A 13893-nucleotide genomic window follows, 5' to 3' on the forward strand; every position below is an offset into this window, starting at 1 on the left:
TCTTAGTTTGCATGTGTGTGTTTATTCTAGAGAAACCCAAACCTAATTATATACCAGAATCACCCAAGGTGTTAACAGATTCCAATGCAAAGATTCTCACTCAGTAGGTCGGGGAGTAGCTGGAGAGTTTCCATATTTACTAAATTCCCCACATGATTCCCCAGGCATCACTGAATCACTGGTAAAACCATTCACTGGACAGTTTTTTCTTACATGTGGACTACAAAATAGCATTTGTTCACCAAATAAAACACTGAACTATATTGCCATTTCAAAAGAGAATATAGTGGAGGAGGGAAACTTTTTCCCTTTTGCATTACTAGAATTAGAAGGAAATAACATTCTAAAACCCTGTGACTATAAGAATCTCCTCAATAAGGAGAATTTTCTGCCAAATCTTGCCCATTTGAATTATTTTCATTCATCATTTCAAAGGGACTTTTCAGTCAAAGGAAGCTGGAAGTTCCTTCCTACAACTTGACAGCCTCATTCTGATGAGAATCATAACGCAAGAAAAGTCATGGGTCTCAGAGAAAAAAAGAATCTGGAAAGAATCTGAAAGATCTCCCACTAATCAGCTATTTAGTAAATATTCCAAATATCTCTGATCACCTACGTATTCTGAACCACACTCTCGATCTATGACAATAACTTTCTTAGATCATAAATGAAACCATTTTTATTAGATCACCAGTTCATATCTATGATCTCACTGAACAGCGTGTCCTCAAACCACAGGCTGGACAATTTTAAGGAGATAATTCTCACTATTACAAGGCTTTTCTAAAGTATACAAACATTTGTACAACTAGGAAAAATGTCATTGGACTTATTTAACATTAAAGCAGAAACAAAATAGTTTGGGGTATTTTGGAAAATTACTTCGAATCTTCATTCTGAAGTCTTGCTGTGACCGTCTCTATTTACCAAACAACAGCGCTTTTCCTTCGGGTTTATTTCAACTACTTTCAAAACTGAGTTTGAGTCAGTGTTAAAAAAACCTAAACCCAATATAAACAAGACACCTAAAATGAAGCCAGGTAAAAGAAGTACACAGATGGATTTTACCAGCATCACGTTTAGTTAATTAGTGTAGTTTGAGCCCTGGCGAGCTCCATTCCTTTCAAGCCAAACCAAAAAGGAAATCCTCATGGGTTTGAAACTGGGGGCCAACTTGCTTTAACTAAATTCAGTTAGTTGTTTGCAAAAGCAGTTAGGTAATGCATTACTAAGCCACACCCTACAGATAACATCTCTGAGGGCTGCTTAGGTCACTGCATAACCTGTGTGTTTTTTCTTGTCCAGTTCAGGCTGGTTAAGACCACCAACTCATCAACTGGGCCTTCCTGGAGGACTCATAGACACCAAGGAGCCAAAAACTCCACCCTCAGATCATGGTCAGGCCGCCATTTTGTGAACATGCGTCCTGTGAAGAGCCAGGAAGCTTGACTCCTCTTGTGCAGCTCGTCAATTACCTCACCTCTCCTTACCTCCAATCGTCTATTCCCACACTGCAGGCCACTCTACCCCTTTATCCCATAAATATCCCTAATCCCCATTTTTCCAGGAGGCAGATTTGAGATTGGTTCTCCCTTCTCCTCACTTGGCTGCCTTGCGACTAACCGTTTCTCTTTGCAAGCTTGTCCTCTCGGAGATTGGTATAATCTCGCGGCGAGCAAAAGGAACGTGGTTCGGTATCAGGTTTACGGTTGTCTCTAAGAGCCTGTAGCTAGAGTGCCATATCCACCAGGCCAGCAACCCAGGAATCTCCAAATGTTTGTTCATGTTTTGTGAACACAATTTTAGTTTTACTTTACATTCCTATTCCACCTTTTCTATACCCTACAAAAAATATCATTAACAGCATCCAGAGGCTCAGGGGCTGGGGAGAGGAGGAGAATGGCATATAGTTGAATGGGTACAGAGTCTAATGGGATAATGAAAAAGTCCTTGAAATGGACAGTGGTGATAGTTGCACAACATCGTGAATGTACCTAATGCCACTACATGGTACATTTCAAAATGGTTAAAATGGTAAATTTTATGTTACGTATATTTTACACAACAATAAAATAAAAGCATCCAGAAACAAAAAAAATCACAGGCTAGTATGCCAACCACTTGTCCAAATCTTGCTAAGGAGCCTGTCACCCTGGGGTCGAGGGGCTGGGACCCATTCGGCTGTGGTGCATTTGTCCCCACCTGGCAAAAATCAAGGTTCAGATGGAGGACTGGATGGAAATGTATTGTGAATCACTTCTTTTCACTGAGCAGAAAACTTCCCTAAACACCACAGGCCAGTGCTTCTCAAACGCTAATGTGCAGGGCCTGGCCCCGTGGCCGAGTGGTTAAGTTCACACGCTCCGCTGCAGGTGGCCCAGTGTTTCGTTGGTTCGAATCCTGGGCGCAGACATGGCACTGCTCATCAAGCCACGCTGAGGCAGCGAACCACATGCCACAACTAGAAGGACCCACAATGAAGAATATACAACTATGTACTGGGGGGCTTTGGGGAGAAAAAGGAAAAAAAGTAAAATCTTTAAAAAAAAAAAACGTTAATGTGCAAACAGTCCCCTGGGACTTTTGACTCAGCAGGTCTGGGTGGGGCCTGAGATCCAGTATTTTTAATAGGCCCCCAGGTGATGCCCCTGCGCCTGGACCATGGGCCTCCTTGAAGCAACAAGTCCCCAGAGCACTGGAAAGTAAACAGGCTGTCACCCTATCGGTCTGAGCATCTAGAACACCGTTGGCCTCACCAAGAAATGCAGAGGGTCGAGCGTATCTTTCAAGCAACCTGGTTAAGGACTCAACTTACCTACCAACCACCGTTTGTAAAAATACGCTGAGACATTTGGACAGAAGGACTGACTGAAGGGGCCGCCAGAGAGCACCCCCCACCCCTCACCCCATCCGGGACTAGGAAGCAGCCAAGGACAAGGATAGTTGACAGAGAGGCAGTTTCGCAGAAAGCCCTCATGCAGACTTCAAAACGGGCTTGAAAATACCCTTCTCAAGCTCGAAGAATGCCTGGAATTCAGTGGCCTTTATCCAACATAAAAGTCTCCAACTCAGTTCTGATTGAGTTTCCTATAGAAGAATCTTGCAATGCAGCCCTTGAAAACTGACAACACCCAGCATGTTGATGAACTCGGCCCCTCCCTTACAAATGGGTCAGAAAGTAGAAAAAAAAAACAAAACAAAACCTCACACACACATAAGATGCTCGAAAGCCCTGCGGGGCCGGGGGCACAGATCCCCGCTCTGCCGGCTGCGCAGGCCTGCGAGCACCTCTGGGGCTGTACAGCGCGGCTCGCAAGTGTGCACAGTTTTCCAGCCCCGCAGCTGAGATCTGCTGGCCGCCCGGCAGCCTCACCTGCTTTCAGCTAACCAGCGCCTCCCTCAACCCAAAGCACCAGCTCCTGCCCTCTCTAGATACTGCAAACGCTGGCTGCGCCAACAGAAACTCAGAGGCCCTTTTAATCTGGTTAAAGAGAAGCTCAGCAGAAAGTGAAACAGTTCCCATCCCTTGGGGTAGAAGGCTCTAGGCCAGGTAGGAGAAAGAAGGTGGCTCCCAGGCACCTGTAGCTGCTGGAACCCACTTCCGGGCGATTCCCCAACAGAAACCCCGTGACGCGCTGTCGTCCCCTGGGGGTACGAGGAGGCAAAAGTCAGTTAAGCATCCCCAGAGAGGAAAAAAATCAATGCTCAATGAAGTACACCCCGAATCCAGAGATCGGGAGGGGAGGGGGGCATCCACTCGCATTTACTGGTGCTGCCCCTCACCTCCGCCCGCACGACAGATCCACGGCGCAAGCGCCCCGCCACATCCCGCGAATCCCTCCCTCGCCAAAGTTGGGACAGGAGGAAGGCAGCCCGGCGACGCCCGAGCCCGGGCTGCTGCGCCTGGGGCGGCTCTCCTCCGGCCGCCCGGCCGGCTCTCGGGCCCGGGGAGGGACAGGGAGGAGGGAGGGTACTCGCCTGGAGGCGGGTGGCGGCCGCAGTCAGCGGAGTCGGGCGCCGGGCGAAGGCGGCTCTCGGCGGCGCCTGGGCGCGCTCCGTCGCCGCGCCAGCTCCTGGGCCCGTGTCCCCTGCGCTCCCCGCGCGCGTCGCTGGCGGCGCCTGGCCCGAGGCGGAGTGCAGGAGGCTGCCCCGGGAATGGGCGGGAGCCAGTGGCCTCGGCCGCTGCTCCTGTGTATTATTGTGACTCAAGCTATTTCCTGTTTGGAGGTTTAGAAGAAAGAAAAAGAATATGCAGGGTGGGGGCAGGGGGAGGTGGGCGGCGGCGAGTCAGAGAGCGGCGATCCGGAGGGGACGAGGGTGGCCCGCGGCTGTCACCTGCGTCCTGGAGATCCCGAGGGTGCCAGACGTGTCACCTCGGGGAAGGACGCAGCTTCTTGCAGCGCTACTTTGGGGTGTCGGGAAGGACGGAGGGGAGCGTCACACACGCCACCCAGTGGTGGGGCAGGGGTTGGGGCGCGGAGACCGCCTCGTCCCAGAGCCGGCGCGCCCACTCCCTTGCCTCTTCCCTTCTCTGCAAAACCGCTGCTGAGCTTTCTTCCCGCCCAGGGCGACTGGAATTCTCTGTGCTGCTTTCTTTATTCCTGCCCAGGTCGGCTTTCCGATCCTCCCCAGGGGTGCTGGCGAGGAAGGGCTCGGCTCTGCTACCTTCAAAAGACCACGAGAGGATGGTTGTGGGCCATTGCGAGTGTCTATCCGATGGTATTGGGGTCTTTGTTTTTGTTGGGGGGGATGCGAAGCAGGTTAGTGATTTTGGTGGAAAGTTAACTTTTTATGATCGGCTTCCGTTCCCCTGCCCCCTTCCTTTTTCCTTCGCCCTTAGCCGGCATCAGAGTCTGAGGCCCCAATCCGGAAATACCGGTTCTTCCCGCTGGGACAATAGGTGAGGGCGGGAGCGCTAACCGGAGAGCCTGCTTAGTCACAACGGAATCCCTGCTCAGCCGGGAGGGCAGCCTCTTGCAAGGGCCCAAGCCTGCACCTGGCAAGCCGGTGCTCCTTCCATTGAGTCTTTTTAAAAAGCCTAGAAAGATCATGGGGAGTTATTGTTTAATGGGTACAGAGTTTCAATTTGGGGTGATGAAATGTTCTGGAGATGGATAGCGGTGTTGGCTTGAAGCAGGAGACTCCTGGGGAGGCTCCCCTGAATTGGCTCTCTGCTTCCCCCATGCCTCACTTCTTCCCTAGGACGACGGTCCCCAATGCAGCCCACGTCTCAAGGCTCTGCTTCTTGAGAAACCCAGGCTAAGACATGTCCAAACTGCGTCTCAGGATAACTTAAGTCGTTGACGAGGAAATTATTCTGGTCAATAAATAAGGGATGACAACATTTGAATTTTCCAAAACCCTAATGAAATAATGGATCAAGGCCGTGGTCATCAATGGCCACCAACATCACAGAAAGGATCACTAGACGTTATGTGCCATCTGATGGAAATACACACCAGCACAGAAAGAGCAAACCTGAGTCTGAACCAGCTTCTAGATCCAATTACCAGTTTATAGGAACTGCTGGAATAAAGGAATGTGTTAAACAACTACTTTGAGTACCATCAACAAAATCCAGAACATGAGAAACTCAAAAAGACAGATGACCCAGTTTCCTCAACAAGTAGCAAGGTGTTCAAAATGATGGGGTGGGGGGGAACCTACAGATTAAAAGACTTAAGTAGTATCAATGAAATACAATGTATAATTCTTGTTTGGGTCCTGATTCAAACCAACCAACCATTAAAAAAAATTATGAGATATTTGGGGAAATTTGATATTCCCTAAATTAGGAAAAATTTTTTAAAGTTTTAATCATACATCACTGATTTAATCTAGTACACACATGGAGTCGATGTTGCTACTACATGTGTTTGGGTGGTGTACTCATTTTCTATATATGTGTATGCACACACAATAAAACATCTATTTAATTTCTCTCTGTATCTGAAATGAAATGAACATTTCAAGCAAGTCTTGGATTTTGGATTTTCTTTGAATGTGTTCAGGTAGGAAGAAAGGGACTCTGGCTGGCCAAGCTGGTAACTGACATTATCTTCGTTTTTCCCACCCACTCTTTTTATTCTGGGTACATGCTGTATGTATTCCTTTGTCTGTGCTTTCCTGTAATCAGCAAAACAGCATTTTCAGTAACTAAAAACCATGTCCACTCTGAAGACTAAACACTGCAAAATCTGCTCAGAGAAATAAAAAGAGACGCCTCTGTGGGCCACAGAGGCAGTGCTATGAAAAGTGGGATGAGAACTCAGGGTTCTGAGCTGGAGCTCAGCTGAGGTTCCCTCTGTGCCACTGGCACCAAGGCCGTCCCATAGAAACCACCATGCCTTTCCAGACAAAGCCCTATTCTGCTGCCTCTTGTGACAGGGAGCTCTTGTGTTCTGTGTCTTGAGGTTCTGAAATCGATACTGTACTTCACCTGCAGGCTGGCCAGGCAGGAGGGGCAAAGGGTGACGCCACAGTCTAAAGTGGGACACATCCCTTGATAAGACAGCTGTTTTCTTTCCTGGCGATGGGCGCACCGCAGAGCCCCAGAAAGAGCCTTGTTTCCAGCCTTCACTTTGCTACCTGCTGCCCTGTGTGATCCTGAGTTTTGCATCTAACTTTTCTGGCCTCAACTTCAGTCTCCTCACCCTTTGACCTGACAACTCCATTTCTAGGTATCTATCTCCCTTGCCCCCCAAAGTCACACAAGTATTGAAAGAAATATATTCAAGAATGCTTATTCCTGTGTGTCTGGAATAGCAAAAAATTAAAATGAAATGCCAGCAAAAGAATGGCTGAATAAACAATGGTATAGCCACAGAATGTGCTAAATGTATTTTGGTGACTTTCTGGGTGGTTTCCTTATTTTTTTTAATTTAATTTTTTTTTTGCTTGAGGAAGATTAGCCCTGAGCTAAAATCTGTGCCAGTCTTCCCCTACTTTGTATGTGGGATGCCTCCACAACATGGCTGATGAGCAGTGCCATGTCCTCGCCCAGGATTTGAACCAACGAAACACTGGGCCGCCTGCAGCAGAACGCGCAAACTTAACCACTCGGCCACGGGGCCAGCCCCAAGACCTTGGGATTTGATGAATCCTATTTCTTTTCATAATTATCTTAGAACCATCTAACTCTAGCAGAGTTAAAGTGACAGCCAACGAAAGTGGTGACAATTGTTGAAAATAGTGGCGAGTATACGGGTGGCACTGTACCAGCCTTTCCACTATTTTGTATATTTGAACTTTTCGGATAGAAAAATTGCAGGGCAATTGAATTGGATTGAATTCTGGATGTCTGTCTTGGCTTTGATGAGGGATCACAACTTTTTAAGGTATTTCCCCTGACTGACTCTGAGGAGTGCTCTCCATCAGTTAAAAGCAGTAAGCTAGTCTATATGAACCCAACATGCAAAGACACGACTCCAAGACCTGTTGCTAAGGAAAAAGGCAAGTTACAGAACCATATGTATGGTATGAACCTCTTTATGCAATACATACATGCACATATATATGCAAACGGATAGAAAAAGGGCCGCAAGGATGCTCAGCATCTTGACAACAGTGGTTAACTGGAAAGGTGAACGGGAGAGGCTGTGATTTAGAGGGGTAGAGACGGTGGTGAAGACAGACCTGTACTTTTGGGTACTATTTTGAATTTAAGTAAAAGCAGAAGTAAAATAAATGCGTGGGGTGGGTTGGAAGATCTGTCGCGTACCTTCTGGCTGACACTTGCAGTGAGCCTAATGGGATGAAGGACGTCTGTCCTGATGGGGACTTCGTGAGAGGTTGTGGTCATGACGCCCTGGTGCTTCCTGAAGATTGAATGGAGCCAGCTGCAGCTCTCAGAAACAAACTGGCTCTGACTGCCTGAGTCATGTGACTGCTGAGTGCTCTTTCAATGCTCCCCACCTTGGCCTTATTCCCAGTCACACCTGTCTGGCCTGAGGGCAGGCTGCTCCTGGGCCTGGAGAAATCCCAGGACCTTCCTCCATGGGGCCGCACAGGCAGCAGCCCCACCTTCTCTCCAAGCAGAGGCAGAAATGGGGCAGATAAACACCTCCCGTGTAGCTTCCCGTCATGGAGTGGAAAGAAAGGCAAGAAGAGTAGGCAAAGATGATGCCTTCTCCTTGCTCAGCAATTACTGGGTTAATTATTCTGATCCCCTTGAACACACTTTATAGTCCATTCTACTTCCGTGTGATACCTTAAGTCCTTCAATTTATAACTCTGTTTGGAGCTAGGGGTTACCTCGAGATTCATTGTTTCTATGGCCAAAACTTTGGAAGTTTTTCTAAGAAAATATTAGTTCATTAAGTGGCACACTGCCTGCTTTATCACATTCAACAATGTTAATTATTTGGACTTTGACAAACAGCTCATAAAGAAATAATATTTTGTGTCAATCATTTGTTAACAGTCCAAAGATCACCATAGTTTTAGTTAAGCCTCTGGTGAATTTTAATTTTTTTTTTTAAGATTTTATTTTTCCTTTTTTTCCCAAAGCCCCCTGGTACATAGTTGTGTATTTTTAGTTGTGGATCCTTCTAGTTGTGGTATGTGGGACGCCGCCTCAGCGTGGCCTGATGAGCAGTGCCATGTCCCCACCCAGGATTCGAACCGGTGAAACCCTGGGCAGCAGAAGCACAGCATGTGAACCTAACCACTCAGCCACGGCGCCAGCTCCTGAATTTTAATTTTTAACACACATGAAAAGCATAGTTTCCCTGGAGCTGGGATTGCCTATAAATTTCCAGGGAGAAAGGTGGAGATAGAAATATGTAGAGACACGGCTAGAGATAAATTCATTGAACGACTTTGTAGAAAAAAGGATATGATTACTTATAGTGTCTAATGTAAAAATCATCTTTCTCATTATGATGCTCGAAAAGCTCTAAACCATAAGATAATAGTTCTGTGATAATTACAACTGGTGTTCACATAGGCCAGTCATGGAAATTAGAGTTGAGATACAGTTGAATTGCACCTGTGCTTATTATGCATCGGTTAATAGTCGGGGTATTAGGGACGTGACTGAAATAATGGGCTCACATTTTAATGAGTATTTATTTGGCTTAGTATGCCTGTGACACTAAACTGAGGTTATATAAGCATGCTAACTGATTAAGGGATTCTTCCACTTAAATCAATAGCAACGATTTAAAAACACAGCAAAAATCAGGGCAGCTGAGAGTATGAAGAAACTGTCCTGTTGCTATTGCCATTGTAAAGTGCTCCCTTGTTTTAAAAGCATTTCCATAAAATGCATCAAGACTTGTAAAAAATGCCCAAATCATTTGACCCTGTAATTTTACCCTGGGGGCCCTATTTTTAAGAAAATAGAACAAATGCAGAGAAAATTATATGCAGAAAACTTTTCATAATACATTGTTATGAAAAAAAGTGAAGCAAAAATTGAAAACAGAAATATCCAATAATTAGGGGAAAGTTAAGTAAATGAAGGCATAGCTACTAAAAGGAACATTATACGGGCATTTATATGTTAACTATGAAGAGTATGTAGCAATATTCTAGTCAACAAATATTTATTGAGTCAGCTTTACTATATCCTGCTAAGCGTAGGTGGTACAATAATGAACAAAAAATGGAGGTTTTGTCCTCATGGAGCTCGTGGATAATACTTACCATGGAATATTCAGTGTAAATGACAGAGCACAAAATTCACATGCTATGATTACCAAGATGCAAAAATGAAATGTGTAGGTGAAAGGGTAGGAACAAAATAAACCAAAATGCAAACTGTGTTTTTGGTTTTTTTGGGGTAGTGATAGCCCAGATGATTTCCCCCTTTTCATCATCTTACAGATTGCATTCAGTACTTTTTTAATTTAAAATGTGAGCTATATAGAAACATCAAGAAACACTATTAGGGGCCGGCCCTGTGGCCGAGTGGTTAAGTTCGCATGCTCCGCTTCAGCGGCCCAGGGTTTTGCTGGTTGGGATCCTGGGTGTGGACATGGCACCGCTCATGAAGCCATGCCCAGGTGGCATCCCACATAGCAGAGTCAGAAGGACCTACAACTAGAATATACAACTATGTACTGAGGGGCTTTGGGGAGAAGAAGAAAAAAAGAGAAAAAAATGGCAACAGATGTTAGCTCAGGAGCCGATCTTAAAAAAAAAAAAAAGAAACATCAGCTGAAAAAAGTAGTATGTACAGAATAGCTGCAGCTCTGCACGCACATGAACAAGAGTTGAAACAATTATGCAGAAAGGAAAAGTACTAGAAAAAGCGGTAGGATCTGATCTTTTATTTTTTTTCAATAAATGCATGTTAATACTGTTGGTTCAAAGTCTTTTTTTGGTGGGGGTGAGAAAGAGTGTCGCTAAGCTAACATCTGTGCCAATCCTCCTCTACTTTGTCTGTGGGACGGCACAGCACGGCTTGATGAGCCGTGTGTATGTCTGCGCCCAGGATTTGAACCTGCAAACCTCAGGCTGCCAAAGCCTAGCGGGCGAACTTAACCACTATGCCACCAAAGTTTTCTAACAATGTGTACTTTTTAAAGACTTGGAGGAACCTCTTCCTCTGCCAGCGCAAGAACTCTAGAGAGGGGCACATAGGAGAAAACATGGGTTTTGGAGTCCCAGAGACCTGGGCGTACGTCCCAGGGTGACCACTTTCTACTTGTGTGACTGAAGTAAGCTCACTGGACTTACTTGGACCTGGTTTCCCTTTTAAAAATGAGAATAATATTCCTTGCCTCATAGACTGTTATTAGTCTTAGAAATTATATCTCTATATACGCAGAGAAAAAGCTCTAGAAGGATCTTGTATCAGGATCATGATCAGCTACAGATAACAGAATCTCAACCACAGTGGCCAAAAAAGAAATAAGCCTTATTTTTTTTCACATCACAAAATATCTGGAGGCAGACAATCCAGTTTTGGTACAGCAGCTCTAAGATTAAAACAGGGGACCGCTTTTCCAGTCTTTCTGTTCTGGCATCTTTGCCTATGGGTGGTTTTTGTTTTTTTTTTTTTAGGTGGGGAAGATTGTAACTGAACTAACATCTGTGCCAATCTTCTTCTATTTTATATGGGACACCACCACAGTGTGGCTTAACTAGTTGTGTAGGTGTGCGCCCCAGATCTAGCCGCAAACCCCCGGCTGCTGAAGCAGAGCATGTGGAACTTAACCATGACGCCACTGGGTCAGCCCATCTTTGCCTGTGGTTTTCATCTTCATAGTTCCAGGACAGTTCCTCCACCTCAGGCATCTAGTGCACAGTGTCAGCAGAAGCCTGTGCCAGCTGAGTCTGCCTGTAAGCTTTCCTACATGCTTTTCTGCTTATGTTATATTAGCCAAAGTTGGGTCCTAAGTCTATTACTGATTACACACTCACATATACCCACACACATACCCCAGCCTCTAAATTCTGCAGATTGAGCTTACATTTGACTCAGTGACCATAAATGTGCTCAATAAATAATACGTGTTGAATTAAAAAATTGAACTATCTCATCGAGGTATGATTTCTTATGTGAACAGTAAGTCAAAAGTGAAATACTAATTTCTTGACTTGATAGGACTAAACGGCCTGTCAAGAAAGTTCTATATGTTCCTTTATAGTAAACACCCTCAGTGAGGAAAAAACAAAAAGCTACTTACGTGGCTCCCAAGCCATCCTACGAACCACATTGTCCAGGTTGCTTTGCCTCAAACTTGCTGATCTGAAACCTGGGAGATGGAAACCAGGAGTAGTCCAGTACGTGGCCTGTTGGGAGAGCATGATCCACAGTGCCTGTCCTGGGTGGAGCGGCCACGGGTGCCACGTTAACCTTCCGGGAGAAGAAATGTGTCGCGAGTGTGGGTCTGGCAACTGTTAGGCAGCCATGTCTGCGAGAAATTGTATCAAGAACTCGAGTCACTAAAATAAGGAGCTGAGTTAATTATCCTTACCTATGGTTCCCAAGGCAACAGGGCAACAACCCCCTTAGGATCCTGGGTAATAAGATCCTTCAAACTCACTTGGGAGCTATCAGTTGTCTGTGGCCTGCACCTGCTTCGCTGGTTATGATTCATAGGGTTTCTGCCTTCTGGTGAACCAGATAAAAACACCCCACAAATGCATATTAGTTCTTACTTGTATGTTTTCAGGTCCCACTGATAGACGCTAAACACCCCCCAATGAAGGACCTTCCATTACAGATGTATGCAATGTGTGTGGAAGGATGCGATGTTGAGGAATTCGTTCCTGCCCAGATCCAGATTCTTTTTTTTTTAAAGATTGGCACCTGAGCTAAGATCTGTTGCCAATCTTCTTTTTCCCTTTTTTTTTTTTCCCTTCTTCTCCTCCCCAAAGCCCCCCAGGACATAGTTGTATATTCTACTTGTAGGTCCTTCTGGTTGTGCCAAGATTCTTTTTTTTTTTTTTTGAGGAAGATTATCCCTGAGCTAACGACTGCCAATCCTCCTCTTTTTGCTGAGGAAGACTGGCCCTGAGCTATGCCCGTCTTCCTCTACTTTATATGTGGGACACCTACTGCATGGCTTTTGCCAAGCAGTGCCATGTCCGCACCCGGGATCCGAACCGGCGATTCCCGGGCGGCCAAGAATTGGAACGTGTGAACTCAACCGCTGCTCCACCGGCCAGCCCGGCCAACATTCTTGATTTATGGCATTGTAGCCACTCAGGAGATTGGTTCAAGCAATTGCTTTTTGGAATTACTCACAAGAAGGCTACATAGGTCCATAAACCCTTAGCTGCAATTCTGAAATTTCAGAGTTTTGTCTCTGAAACCAAAAGTTTGGTGCTTAAACTAATTTGGCAGCAAAATCTAAACTAGTATTCCCACTTCTACTTTCTCTCCTCAAATCCGATCCATCCTAAACACTGACCCTAGAGTTATCAGGTTATCTTTTTACAACAGAGATCTGGTCTTAGTATTCCCATACCCTGAACTGATGATGTGGGTCTATTTATGATCTTTGTTTATTCTATGTCCTATTAATAATCATGAGTTTCACTGGGGATATATCCATGGGTTTAATGACGGGGTGCCACTCCAGACTCGGCTGGAAGTATTATATAATGCCATATAGGATATACACCAGATTTCTGAAGAACTCTGAATTCCAACACAGATGGCCCAAGGGTTTCAGGTAAAAGATAGTGAACCTGTAAAATTAAACCTCAGGGAGATGAGCAGTTATTGATGAGTTATTCAGCATGTCAAATTGCACTTGTAGCACCTTATAAGCTGTAGAGCCTCTGCTTTCCCTGACCGAACATACACTATACCCACCCCTAATTATTGCATGCTGTATCAGCCCGGTAGAAAAGTTTGCAAACTCATCAGACACACCCCAAAATTCTTACACTACAAATTTGCACTGGCTCTGCCTATATTTACAAGGGCTGCCCCTCCTTACAGGCAACACTACTGTAGTTCCTCTTACTGCTTTTCATATCAATAAGAACAGAGCTATCAACCTAGGGCAAATCTACTCAAGTTTCTCTGCAAGTTTCCAAAGAAAGCAAACTAGAAGAGCAACTGAAAGAAGAACATGTTCAGTTTCTTTGTGTGTCCCTTCATTTCCTTTTCACGCCTGTGGGGTTGGGTTTGGTTTTGTGACTTCAGTATATTATTACTGAAACCAGCAAACAGTTAGCCATTGATGATTAAGTAGTAGGAACTAAAGTTTTGTTTTCCTTTTTGCAATTACTGATTATAGCCTTTAGCTATTTACCTGCCCATTGCTGACTGTGCTGTTTAGGCAATATGCTATCTGACTCCCACTAGGTTCCTATAGGTAACATCTCCCTGGATCCTGGGTCACCATGGTAATGGGTGTTTAAGCTGTTTTTCAGGAATTAGAACTCCTTGTCCACTTCAGTCTGGTTGAGACCACCAGCTCATCAACT

The 13893-nt window shown here is 45.3% G+C and overlaps 1 protein-coding gene across 14 annotated transcripts in view; it reads right to left on the minus strand.

Annotated features, from left to right (window-relative positions):
• Nucleotides 1-7860, minus strand: part of TJP2 (tight junction protein 2) — a 116062-nt gene extending 108202 nt beyond the window's left edge. For 8 of the 14 annotated variants that reach the window (XM_070590514.1, XM_070590503.1, XM_070590493.1 and 5 more), the window contains exon 1: nucleotides 3979-4118. The gene's annotated coding sequence lies outside the window, so the exon portion shown is untranslated. Of the gene's footprint in view, nucleotides 1-3978; nucleotides 4126-4335; nucleotides 4564-7720 lie in introns of those variants that run through there. The other 6 variants (XM_070590516.1, XM_070590507.1, XM_070590495.1 and 3 more) reach the window with 5 other exon arrangements.
• Between the last annotated feature and the right edge of the window lie 6033 nt (nucleotides 7861-13893).

The sequence above is a fragment of the Equus przewalskii genome, chromosome 22, assembly GCF_037783145.1.
Source record: "Equus przewalskii isolate Varuska chromosome 22, EquPr2, whole genome shotgun sequence".
Taxonomy (NCBI): Eukaryota; Metazoa; Chordata; class Mammalia; order Perissodactyla; family Equidae; genus Equus; species Equus przewalskii.